The sequence below is a fragment of the Notamacropus eugenii genome, chromosome 3 (genome assembly GCF_028372415.1).
Source record: "Notamacropus eugenii isolate mMacEug1 chromosome 3, mMacEug1.pri_v2, whole genome shotgun sequence".
NCBI lineage: Eukaryota > Metazoa > Chordata > Mammalia > Diprotodontia > Macropodidae > Notamacropus > Notamacropus eugenii.
This window is the reverse complement of record NC_092874.1, coordinates 89,367,643-89,380,369: the sequence shown is the minus strand read 5'-3', so window position 1 is coordinate 89,380,369 and position 12,727 is coordinate 89,367,643. Positions and strand designations below refer to the sequence as shown.

Sequence of the window (12,727 nt, the reverse complement as noted above, 5' to 3'; positions counted from 1 at the left end):
TTTGTTTTTTTTTGTATTGCTGAATGGTTAACCTATTTTTAGTAAGCCTTTATGACCAGTTAAAATTAGTTTACCTTATAAAAGCATGATTTTTGCGTTACTGTTAATGACCTTAGATATTGTTCAAAGCAGAGCACACCTGTATACAAAAGCTGAAAATTGGTTATCTTTTCTGTAGTTTATAAATAGTGAACTGAATCAATTAAGAGGAAACATTTTATTCTTACTTGTCCTTTAAGTCTTCAGACATGTATTTATTATTTTAAGGAGCAGTGAATAAACACACGTATCTTTTAAACATAAGTATATTTAGAATTGTTTTAGTAATGATTATTTTGAAAAAAATGATTTAAGGTATAAGAAGTTCCAAGTTTTGAACTTAAATTCCTACAGTTTATGAGAAGTTTGTTACAGAGTACCATTGTATGTGATTATTGTAGCTTATTTAAAAGAAGGACACATCCTAAGATTACTATGGATCATTGTTTTGATAATTGCTGTAAAATTATCAGTACACATCATTCATGAGTGGTAACTTCTAGTAGTAAGTGTAAGTTTTTAATATTGTTACTGTATTCATTTGAAGGAGAACAGGAACTGAGAGTTAGGAGTCATTATGACATAATGTATATACTTCTGTTCTTGGGAGTCAGGATATCTGAATCCAAAGCGTGCCTAATTTGCTTGCTGTGTGATCATGGGTAAATCACTAAACTTTTTTTTAAATCTATGAATGAAGATAATAATATATTCACAACTTTCTCATCATGAGTGATTGTATTTGTAAACCTTAAATCAGGAGTTCTTAGCCTTTTTGCTCTTATAAAGCCATTTGGCAGTTTCCTGAAGCTTCTGGACTCTTTGGTATAATGTTTTTGAATGCATACATAAAAGAAAATGCGTGAGATTATATAGGAAACCAATTATTTTAAAATACAATTATCAAAATACTAAGAAGAAAAAATTCACAGACTGTCTGTAAGAGCCTTTGTACTAAGTAATTATTAAAAATTTTGGGAGGAGGAGTTATTCATCAGTATTATCATGTATACTTATGGTTTTGGCTATTTATTTAGGAATAGCTACCATTTAAGTTAAAATTGCCAGTTTATTCAAAATAATATGGAATATTGAAACAAGATTTGTTTTAGTTTTGTTGACATAAAACTGAATTATTTAGAAATTTGAATTAGAAATTTCAGAGTTTGAGTAAATTTGCTTTAGAAATACTTGCTAAGTGGTTTGAAAAAAATTATATTTGAGAAATAGATGCTTAGAGATCATGGAAATTTTCCTTATCAGAGGCTTGTGCTTCTACTGGATTTTTATTATGACTTTCCTGTATTCTCTTCAGGGACTATGGCATTTGAAGGACTTAGAGACTAAAATCTTTTCTTATTCATGCACATCCTCTTATTCTGAGTATATGTATATTTAAATAATTATGACTAGAAGGACCTAGTACAACCTAGAATTTTACCACCAAATAAATGTACTAGGACAGTAGAAACATCCTCCTTATTCCTTGTGCTCTTATCTTTTTGTAGATTAGTTAATGTTTTGAAACATACTATCAGAGAGTTGAATCTTTTTGAGAAAGCATAGATATATCCTCCAGTTATTTAAATAACAGATTCTTAGCATGGCTGATTGGCTTAGGCAGCTAGCATATACCCCTGAGGGTTAAAATGTGCTACATCAACCACTTAGGCTTTGAAATCTCATTTCCCAGACCCGTTTTATATTTTGCTAATTATTTTGAATTGCCTTTACATAAGTAAACATCCATTTTCATTTCTATGTGAGTTTCGCTTTCAGTTCCGAGGAGCCTTCTTTGTTTTAAACAAGATAATGAATTTATAGTTCAGCATTTTCCACCTAATTAATTAACTGTTATTTTCTCTTGTTAAAACTTAGTTTTCTAGTCTCTTTTTTCCTGATATTTGTTATGCCTTTGACCCAAGATCATATGTAAAGTTTGCCACTTGAAGCCATCACAGAGATATCTTCATCATATTACAGATTTACAGTGTAGCATTTTAAGTTTAGATTTTTTAAACTAACTTTTGTTCCCTTTCAATTGCTACAAATACTAAAATCTGATATGATTTTAAGTGATAATGTTTTAAAGCATCTTGGTTAATATATTTTATTATCATCTCTTCAGTCCATTGATTACCTTTTGAAAGCCAGTAACCCAGTTAAAAATAACAAATTTGGCCACTAAACAGTTTCATAGTGGTGTGTTTGTTTAAAACACTAAAAAATTAGGTGAAGGAGTGATGTTATTGTGGCTTTGATTTTTAAATTACTCTGTTTGGTTATGGCATTACTATTGTAATAGAGTACCATTAAATGAAATTTTCTATTTACTGTGTAGCAGTAGCAAATCACAGGTAGTTTTTAATGTATGTTGTTTTCATTTAGTAGGGTACATGGTATCAGGTGGTGTTGATTGACATTCCTTGGATTGTGCTTTATTTGGCATTTCATGCAAATCATGTTTGAATGAGACTGCTGCATCAAATTACATTTCTTTCAGATTATGGTCTTTGCAGATGTGAATCGAGGATGTACTACAATGAGAAAAAATGCTTTCTTTTGGAACACTTAGTGTTTTTTCTACTTGTCTGCAGAACCCAGTAATTATAGCAATAAAGACAGTGAAGGAATGATGGGAATTTTTTCTATCAGAACTATAAGTAGTAGTAAGCAGATGTAGTTATGATATTCCTCCAGCTGTCAGATATTGTCAGGCTGGCATGGAAGGAATGCAGTTTAAAATGCAGGTGACATAATGCCCAGCATCCTCCATTTGCTACTGGGTTTCTGATTAATCACGATTACCATATATTATCATACCATCAAATTTAATCATATCAATGAATTCCCATCTGCAGGAGGAACAGCAGCAGCTAAACACTATGATAACAGCTATTAAATAAGATGGCTTCTAAAATTCAGTAACCCTTTAACTTTACTTGCTGTTTTACCAGAGTACTTTGCACATGATTCATAGCATCAGAAAAAAAACTTGGTTCCCTAGTAACTGAAAGCCCAAGAAATAGATAAGCTTTTATAGTGTACTAGTAACACAGTTGCTTGTAAATTATTATTGCAACTCTTAAGCAATTAAGATTATATACTTAGAACAAGAAATTGTATTATAATTTTAATTTAATACCACAGAATTGTAAAATTGGAGAATTGATAGCGATTCAGTGTCTGTTTACTCCAATCCATACACAAAAAGAATCCTTGTTATAACATACTCAACAAGTAGTAGTAATGTTGTATTTAAATAAGCATTTATACAGCACTGTGAAACTACTTAGGACTAAGTAATAAAGTTTCTTAAACCTGTTGCAAATTCTCTTTGCTCAGAGAATCTTAAGTATCCTCCAAGTATTTATTGATTAGTATATAAATATGGATACTGACTTGAAGCCTCATAGATTTTTAAAACAAGTTTCTGTACAAAGGAAATTACATGACTTGTTTTTAACTAAGATAATTACTGTTATTAAATGTACAACTCCTATCAATCATATTTTTACCTATCTGTAATTATTTAAAAGATCATTGAAGATAGACAATCTTGATTAATAATGCTGGTAAGATTTTTCATTTTATACAAAAATGACTTTTCTTCCCTCTCCCCTGATAGATAACATATAATATTTTCAAAGCTTACATTATATACCAGTTTTTTGATTTTAACCCAGTTGTGACTACTTCTTTCCTAATTGTATCTTCCATAAAGGAGAGAACAGAGTAAAAAAAAAAAAAAACACTTATATAAGTATAATGCATAGCAGAGGTTTTCAAACATTTTGTAGTCGTGAAATGATATAACTTTATTGAATACCTTTTAGTTATGCCTTCTGTCTTCACATCACAGTCATTTCAATCTTCCAGTCTCCCAGTTTGAACTGTGTCTTGAAACAAAGAAAAACAATTAAGCAAAACCCTCCAGTATAGTGAGAAGGGGAGGTATATGTCACTGTATGTTCTCTGGGATCTGCGGTGGTTTTTCTACTACTTATTGCTTATCTTCTTTTTAATTGTGGTCTTTTACTTTGCATTGTTGTCATAGTATTTGTTTTCTTAGTTCTTTAGAGACAGAGTGTCATAGTGGACAGAGGTCTGGCCCTGGGGTCAGAAAGACCTGAGTTCCGGCTCAATCTCTGACACTTCCTGGCTCTGTGCATTTGGGCACATCACTTAAACATTCAGTGTCTTGCCTCATTCTAATTCTCTAATATTATAAGTTGAAAAAGAGGTGGTACTGATCTGTAACAGTACAGGGAGTTTCCTGATCTGGAAATTCTGTACACCAGTCCTGCGTACCTGAAGTCCAGTCAGTCCCCATCTCTATCTCTTGGTTCTGTTTCTCTCTGCATCAGTTTATACATTTCTTCCCACGTTTCTCTGAAATCTTCTTATTCACCATGTCTTAATGCACAGTATTAATCCATTATATTCCTATGTGATAGCCTTTTCAGCCATTTCCCAGGTGATGAGCACCAAATTTGTTTCTGTTCTTTATATATCAAGAGTATTGCTGTGAATATTATTTTACATATTGGAACTTCATTTCTCTCTTTGACTTTGGGGTTATTTCCCCCATAGTGGGATTGCAAAATAAAAAGGGTATGAACAGTTTGTCATTTTTCTGGTATAATCCAAAATTGTTATTCATAACGTTTGGACAAATTCATAGTATCCAACAGTGTTTTAGTGTTTTTGTCTTTTCTCAGTACTGCTGACACTGACTGTCCCTGGGTTTTTATTTGTTTGGATGATTGTTGTTGGGGTTTGTTTTTTTTTTAGTGGGGTAATCATTGAAAAATCCTGACCTAGAAAAAGTCATACCTGCTTTAAAGGGAAGCTGACTTTATTTACTTAAGATATTGGTTTAGATAGTCATGTAGTAGACTAAAAGTTTTTAATCATTAGTATCTTCCATTTTATTTCCTCGTTGTCAAGTTGACTTATGTGTCATAACAATTGCACATACACTTCCAAACACATTGAAATTGTTAATGCTACCAGGCATAAAATTATCAAAAAGACCAAACAACTAAAGCAAAAATTATGTGAACTAAAAACTAGGAAAAATTATGATGTTAAATTTCTTATTTTTTTAACATACTGAGTATGTCTTTCCCTCCAAAAGTTGGTATTTCATGATTTGTGTTGGAATGTTTTGGCAAATTCTTTATTCAAGGGGATATAGGAGGTGGGTTAGTGCTTTGATATCTTGGATGGGATTAGTAAGGAAGAGGCATGTGTGGGAGTTCATTTGTGGCCTGATCTCTGAATTTTATTTAGGATGTTTATATATTATGATAGATCTTTCTCCAGTTAATGCATATAAGGCTTCTATTGTGGAGCTATTTATATGAGCTGATGCTTAATTTTGTATTGTGGAAGGAAGTAAGAAATTTCTGAACTCATATTGGCGAAGCACCAGAATATATAAGTATTTTGGATTTTTATTGGGGGAGGATGTTGACTAAAGCTTAATTTAATATCTCATTGTAGAATAGAGATGAGCCAGACTTCTCAAAGGCAGTTCTGCAGATTAGAGCAATCTTGAATATAGTGTGGCTCAGTATACTTGTGTCTGTTTCCTAAGAACTAACCCAGCAAAGTTGGAAGAGGTTCATCACTAGACAATTGGCCATCACATCATAAGTTTTGGGGAACCCAGTAACTAAGGGGTGCTATCTTTAGGCTCTGTCTTTAGGGTTTGAGGATACAAAGAAAGGTAAATGACAGTACCTGCTCTCAAGGAACTCAGACCAGTGGGAAACAACATGCAAACAACTGTGTACCAAAAAATTATATTCAAGATAAATTGGAAATAATCAGCAGAGGGAAGGAAGTAGGATTAAGGGATTGGGAAGGGTATCCTGTAGAAGATTGGATTTTAGCTGAGACTTGGGAAGGAAACCAGTGAAGCTAGAAGACAAAGATGAAGAGAGGTGGCATAATCAGAACTTCACTTCAAGAACATTTTTTTTATTAATTTTTTTTCCAACATTCACTTTTATAAGATTTTAAGTTCCATATTTTTCTCTCCCTTCCTCCTAATCCCCACTCCCCAAAACAGCATGAAATCTGATATAGGCTATTCATGTACAGTCATAGCAAACATTTCCACATTAGTCATGTTGTGAAAGAAGAATCAGAACAAAAAGGAAAATCCACAAGAAAAAGAAAAAGAGAAAATAATATGCTTCTATCTGCATTCAGACTCCATAATTCTTTCTCTGCTTGTGGGTAGCGTTTTCCATCATGAGTTATTTGGGAATTGTCTTAGATCATTGCATTGCTTAGAATAGCTAAGTCTATCAAAGTTGGTTTTCACACATGCTGCTATTACTGTGTACAGTGTTCTCCTGATTCTGCTCACTTGACTCGGCATCAGTTCACAAAAGTCCAGATTTTTCTGAAATCTGCCTGTTCATCATTTCTTATAGAACAGTAGTATTTCATTATATTCATATACTTCAACTTAAAGAACATTGTTTTAACAACTGAAGATGAATTACAGTGAAAAGAGACTTGAGGCAAGCTGATCCACCACCAGGTTATTGAAATAGTCCAGGAATGAGGTGATGAGGGCCTGTACCAGAATCATAGCAGTATCAGAGGAAAGAAAGAGGCCTAATAGGAAATGTTAGTAGCTTCTGATCTTAACATCAGTGGACAAAGTGGCTATGCAGGAAAATGGCTAGTCCTTTGCAAGCGTTGAAAGAAGATTGATATTTCTTCCCTTATAAAAAAATTAAAGGTGTTTTCTGACTACTTTGCTGGCTACCTCTCTGCCTGTTTTCCTCTCTTCTAGTAAGAATGTTGTTCATTTAGGCCATAATTTAGAATTGAAGTTATTTTGAATTTGGCATTACCTGCTGTGTCAAATCAAATTCTTTTTGTAATGTTTCCAAAATCCAATATGACCAACTTAGTAAACACATAAATACCCTACTAGCAGTTTTCTGAAACCCTTTCGTTTCTGTAGTATGGAAAATAAGTAGAATCCTCTAAAACCTCAAATAGTTTTTATATTTCTGTTTGTGTTTGAGTGTTATGGAAGAATGTATATTTGTAACTAAGGCCATGACTGAATTAAATGTGAACTGTACTTTAGTGAAATGGTTAGAAATAAAATTAGATATATTTTGAACCTTAATTGTATAAGAAATTTGTCATTGATAAGCTGAAATGTATGAAACTTAATAAAAACAAAAATGCCTTTTTGTATATTAACTAATGAGTATTTTTCTATTACCAAGTAATATTTCAGTCCTTAGAACTGAACTCTTAGAAGAGTTGAAGGTCTGAAGTGTTAGTGTTGTGCCTGTTTATGAACCATCAGTTCACTAAGCAATTTTAGTCACAGTATGAAGCCGAGGACTGGCTTCTATCTGTGCATACTATGTATTTTTGAATTTCTAGAACCATTCCATATGCCACTATTGTTGCCTTATAAGTTATAAAATATCTTCCAAAATGGGCTTTTAGGGAGATTTTTTTTTTTTAAGACTGGTCACTTTTGAAATAAGAGGATTAACATCTTTTGACAGATAGTGATAGTTTTACTTGTGTCATAGGTTACAGTGGCCATTATTCTTTGCATTTAAATCATATATCAGAATTAACTGAGTGGCCCTACTTAACTGTGGAAGGGTTTCTTATATAGCACTTTGCATTTTAAGTTAGATTAATAAATGAAAACATGTTGTAGAGGAAGGCTGTAATTTATTGAAAGATTCATGAAGTTTCAATGACATTGTTAAGGTATTTAATTAGTCTTATGAAAGTGTACTGAGTGACCCTTTCAGGAAAGCTGATAAGTCATATAATAGCTGTTAGATCCTCTTTATGCCTTGCATTATAAGATTAACTTTGTGCTAAGAAATTTATGCAAAGTTTTCATCTTTTTTGATGGGGGGAGTAACCAAAGTTATCAGCACCTTATGAATAGATTATTACAGATAAAATCACGTAATTAGCAAGATACGTAGAAGAGAAAAAGTACAATTTGTGTAAGAATTAGATGAGAGAGAATGTTAATTTCTTAACTAGGAAGGATATTTAAGAGGATAAAAAAGAAAACGCAAAATAGTGTAATTTTTTGAAAGGATTAAAGTAGCCTTATCTTATGTTCATTCAGAAGGCAGAATTGCTTAAGTGTATAAAAGTCATGTTGAATGAAGTATTTATGTCTGATGAATAGTAGAAACAACTGCGTTATAGTTTTGGTAGGAATAATTGGCTTTAGATAATTATGCCTCACCAGTATTAAATAAGAAAAGTTAATAATGATTGCATTTTGATTAGTCTTTAGATTGTTAATCTTACACTGTTTAACATAAAGACAAGTTTGCCATGGTAAATAATTATGTAAATAATATGTTATGATAAAAAGCTCTCTACCAAGAAGCAAAAAACTTGGTTCTTAGTCCTGCATTTGTCACTCACCAGCTGTATAACCTGGGCAATCTTCTCTCTCCATACTCTTTCTTAAGGTTTTATCAGCTTTCATGAGTTCCATATAGATTTATAGATGCATTTCTAATATCGTTCCTGAATTTTAATTTCATTGTTGGGAATCTTAACTTGGATATCTGTTGGGCATCTCAAACACACCATGTCCAAAATGGAACTTTTATTTACCCTCCTAAACCCATACCTCTTCAAAACTTCCCTGATTCTGTTGAAGATACCATCATCCTTTGGGGCAACCAGTTTTGGAATCATCCTTGACTCTTCACGTTTTCTCCCTTGCTCACCCTTTCATCTGTCTTGTTAATTCTTCCTCCACAAAATCTCTAGAATTCAATTCTTAATCTTTATTTATGTGAATATAACCCTAATTCAGGTCCTTATCACTTCTCAGCAGCACAGCTTCTTAATTGGGTTCCTTGTTTACAATCCCCTTCCTAATCTGTCTTCCCCATAACTACCAAATAATGTTCCCAAAGTCTTGCCATTTCATACTTTTGCCCAAGAATCTTTGGTGGCTTCTTAACCCCTCTAGAATAAAACATAAATTCTTCATTTGAGTATTTAAAACCCTTCAGGATAATATACTGTCATCCAAGAATTCTTAACCATCTAGCTTGCAGAGCCATTTCTTAGTCATGAGCTTCTAAAATCCTATATGTTTTGGGAAGCCTTTCCAAGTTGATCAGCTAACTATTTATGCTGACCTATCTAGTTTGGACCTGAAACTTCCATGCTTATTGTTTTTGATTTCCACTCTGATTTTGTAGTTACCTAACAGCCCTGTTAAGTACATTTCTTTGTGGATAATAATCAGTCAATGTTATAAAGTAACCAGACAGAGTAAATATTTACTCTACTATGTTATTAGTACTTGTACTATAAAAGCTAGTTAAATTCATTCTTGTAATTATTTAAAACTTTTTTTTCTATTAAAAAATCATATATATTGACTATATATTAACTCTGTTCACATTAGGACCATTTCAGATTGTAAATTTGCAAAAGGCAGGCATTTTTTTTGTAATTCTCCTTGTATGATACTTAACTCAGTCTCCTGTTGACTGCCAATTAAAAGCTTTATATTCTATGACAACTTTTTTCTTTCTATAGGTGTCCTCCTGTAGAGAGGATAACTTAATTCGTACAGTTGAATTCTCTAGCATTCTAAATCATAGTAATCTTTTCCCCTTCTGCAGTTAGGCAATGCCCACTTGAGTTTTCTTTCATTTGATTTTTTGTTTTCATCCATAGCTACTGTAATAGTTTAAATCAGGTTTCCTCCCTTCCAAATGCACTCTCATAAATCCCTCTCTGTGTCTCTGTGTGTGTGTCTCTCTCTCTTTCTCTTTCTGTCTCCCTCTCTCTGTCTCTGTCTTCTCCCCCTTTGGGCATATCCGTGTATAGCATTTGTCTTTTATTTGATATCTAAATTTTCTAAGAAGTTACATAGCTCTGGGGTTATTCAAAGAATGGGGCTTTACTTAAGGTATTTAGGAAATTTGGAAAATTGTAATTGTAAAATTTAGGAAAATTGTAATTATTTATGAATTCTCTGACTTCATTTTAGTGCATTAGATGCCCTAGTGCAAAAGCTTCCACTATATTGGATACATATGATCATATACTTAGCATTTTATAGAATCCTGTCTTTCAGTTTCTTCCATTAGAGAGTTTATTTCAAGTACTCCCAAAGATAGACTTTCTCATTATAGATAAGGTAAAATTTAACAGGGAAAGCTTGAGTGGCTTCTCCTCATTTGTAAATAAAAGTTCTGCTAAATTTTTTTAAACTTACCTTCAAGGTTGAATCTGGGGAAAATCTACTCATCCTCCTCAACTTTTTCTCAAAGCTACTTGCTCATGAAGTAGCAGAATGAAATTTCAGAGAGAGGGATACTATTAGTTTTTAATACAAATCTCAGACTGCTACAAAAGTACTTTACTACTTGCTTTCTAACCACTGCTGGATTTGCTGAGAGATTATTTGAATGCTCACAAATTTTATAGACATTTTTAAATACTCTTTTTGTATGAACTGAAATGCATTTTGGACCACTAATATTTCATCCTTTGGAATTTTGATATTGTTGATCTCTTCCCAAATCATCCATGGGTTATTCAGCATTTTTATATGCATTTACATGTTTGTGTGTATATATGTATATGCACATACAAGTTTCATATTTTAACATATATATTAGGTTTTTCTGACTTAATGAAACCTTTAAAAACTTCTAACACTCATGTAGGCTTAATTATCTTTTAAAAACCTTATTGACATCTTTTATTTACATGCAGGTATTATTCTAAATTATCGCTTCTAATATATCTCTCAAAACGTTCTGAGAAAGTCTTTATACCCTGAAAGACTGTGGTTGAAAATTCCAAGTAGCCCAGAATCTCAAATTCAGATTCCAGTAGAATTGGCCTTTGAATTTATAATTGAGTACTATACTAGGTAACTTTAAGAATTACCTTTAAAATTTTAGCTCCCTGCAAACATTAAAGGTTGTGTGACATATTTCATATACATAAGGATTTGTCCTGGAGTCTACTTAAAAATCCTGAGGGCTAGAACTGGGTTCCCTGAGTATGGTGCACTAGTGTATTATTCATTTTATAGAAATTAAGGTAGTTTTTAAAACATCTGCTCTAATGATTGTATTTTTATTTATTTGTAAAAACTGAAATGATTTTAGAAAGTCTCTTAGGACTAATGTTTTTAGCCATCAGATTTTATTACAAGAAATTTTTTAATTCAGAAGTAAAACATTTCATTTTGTTGATTTTTTTCCCCCTGTCTTCCTCCCTAGTACTCTCTGTCTCGTGGCCATTTCACTGCTTATTGTTACCTTTACAAGAGGGGAGCTGAAACTAAAAGTAGTAAAGGAAGCCATATGGCAAAATGTCCGGGTTTGGTTGTTTCATGTCTAACTTTTTATCTGTCATTTTGGCTTCTTCATAGATGGGAATTTTTATTGGGGCCTGAAAAGATGTACTGATCAGGCAGCTATCTTCTGCTTTATGTGGATATAGAACATGTTTGTCACTAATTGGCATTGTGCAGTCACGAAAACAGCACAACACTGGGTGTCAGGACAGCTAGGTTCTAGTTATTGACGTTATTTCTCGTAAAATTATGTTCATAATTTTGAAAAATACACCTGACAGTTATAGTATTAGTTGATCTCTTTTTGATTATCTTCCTGCCCCTCATCTTGGTGTTTACATTGAACCAGGCAGTTTTGTTATTTGCCTCAATATGAAAATACCTAGAGAAGGCTGAATAAGTCTGTTGGCTACTTTACATTTTTGTCATTATTTTTGGATTTTTATTATCTTGATTACCAAATAAGAGAAATGGGTATGTGCAGGTTTATTTGTCACATGTGTATGTAGAATTTCAGAATATGAGATTTCTTTACAAAAGTCTTTTTTTGTATTTTATTGTTGTATCTGTTGCCACCCATTTCTATAAAAGTACATATGCAAATGAGTAAGTAAAACTTGTTCCACTGTCTTTCTGTCAGTGATTTCATCATGGGTAATTGTTAACCCACTTTTGTAAACATTTTGTAAAAGCAATCTGTAAGTCATAGTGCTTTCTTTGTTAAACTAACTTAGAGATGTTTTTTCTTCACATTTTAGACTCAGTGGGGGATTTTAATGAATTTTAGGAAGTCTCATTACAAGTTAAGTACTGCTCTTTTGCCATAGAGTAGCATAACAACTATTGGTTTGATGCCTGAGCCTGTCATTTTGGGTAAGAAGTTCCCCCCCCCCCCCCCCACAACTGCCACCCACACCTTCCCTAATGTTCTTTTAGATAATTTAAAATTATATTGGCTCTTCTAGATATTTGTCCATATTTGTTTCCACTCACATCTTGAGACCATTTTTTCTCAAAAACAAGAATGTTCTCCAGTCCTCTTGCCTCAGTGGGTGGTTGGCTCCCCATCCATTTGGGTGCTTGTTTCTGAAACTCAAGACATCTTAGATCACAACCTTTCTAGCACCTCACCTTCATTATTTCATTTCCTTCTAGACCTGAGGTCATAGTTAGTCCATTATTTACCATGATCCTAAACACTATGATGAGTATAATGGAGCCTGATGTTCTGTTAGCCTTTTTAATAGCTATATTATATTACTCATTAATAAGTTGAAGTTAATTGAATCCCTCATGCTTTTATCCATATGAATTGCT

General features: G+C 32.7%; 1 protein-coding gene and 1 long non-coding RNA gene across 14 annotated transcripts in view; one reads left to right on the top strand and one right to left on the bottom strand.

Annotated features, from left to right (window-relative positions):
• The window catches only part of LOC140532945 (uncharacterized), a 77,791-nt gene extending 65,266 nt beyond the window's left edge, over positions 1-12,525 (bottom strand). Inside the window, exons 1-2 of one of the 2 annotated variants that reach the window (XR_011976746.1) lie at positions 12,404-12,525; positions 3,869-3,938 (exon numbers count right to left, since the gene is read on the bottom strand). This is a non-coding gene — a long non-coding RNA (uncharacterized lncRNA). The remainder of the gene's footprint in view (positions 1-3,868; positions 3,939-12,403) is intronic. The other variant, XR_011976747.1, reaches the window with a different exon arrangement.
• RBM33 (RNA binding motif protein 33) overlaps positions 1-12,727 on the top strand; it is a 178,356-nt gene that overhangs the window by 80,089 nt on the left and 85,540 nt on the right. The window lies entirely within an intron of this gene.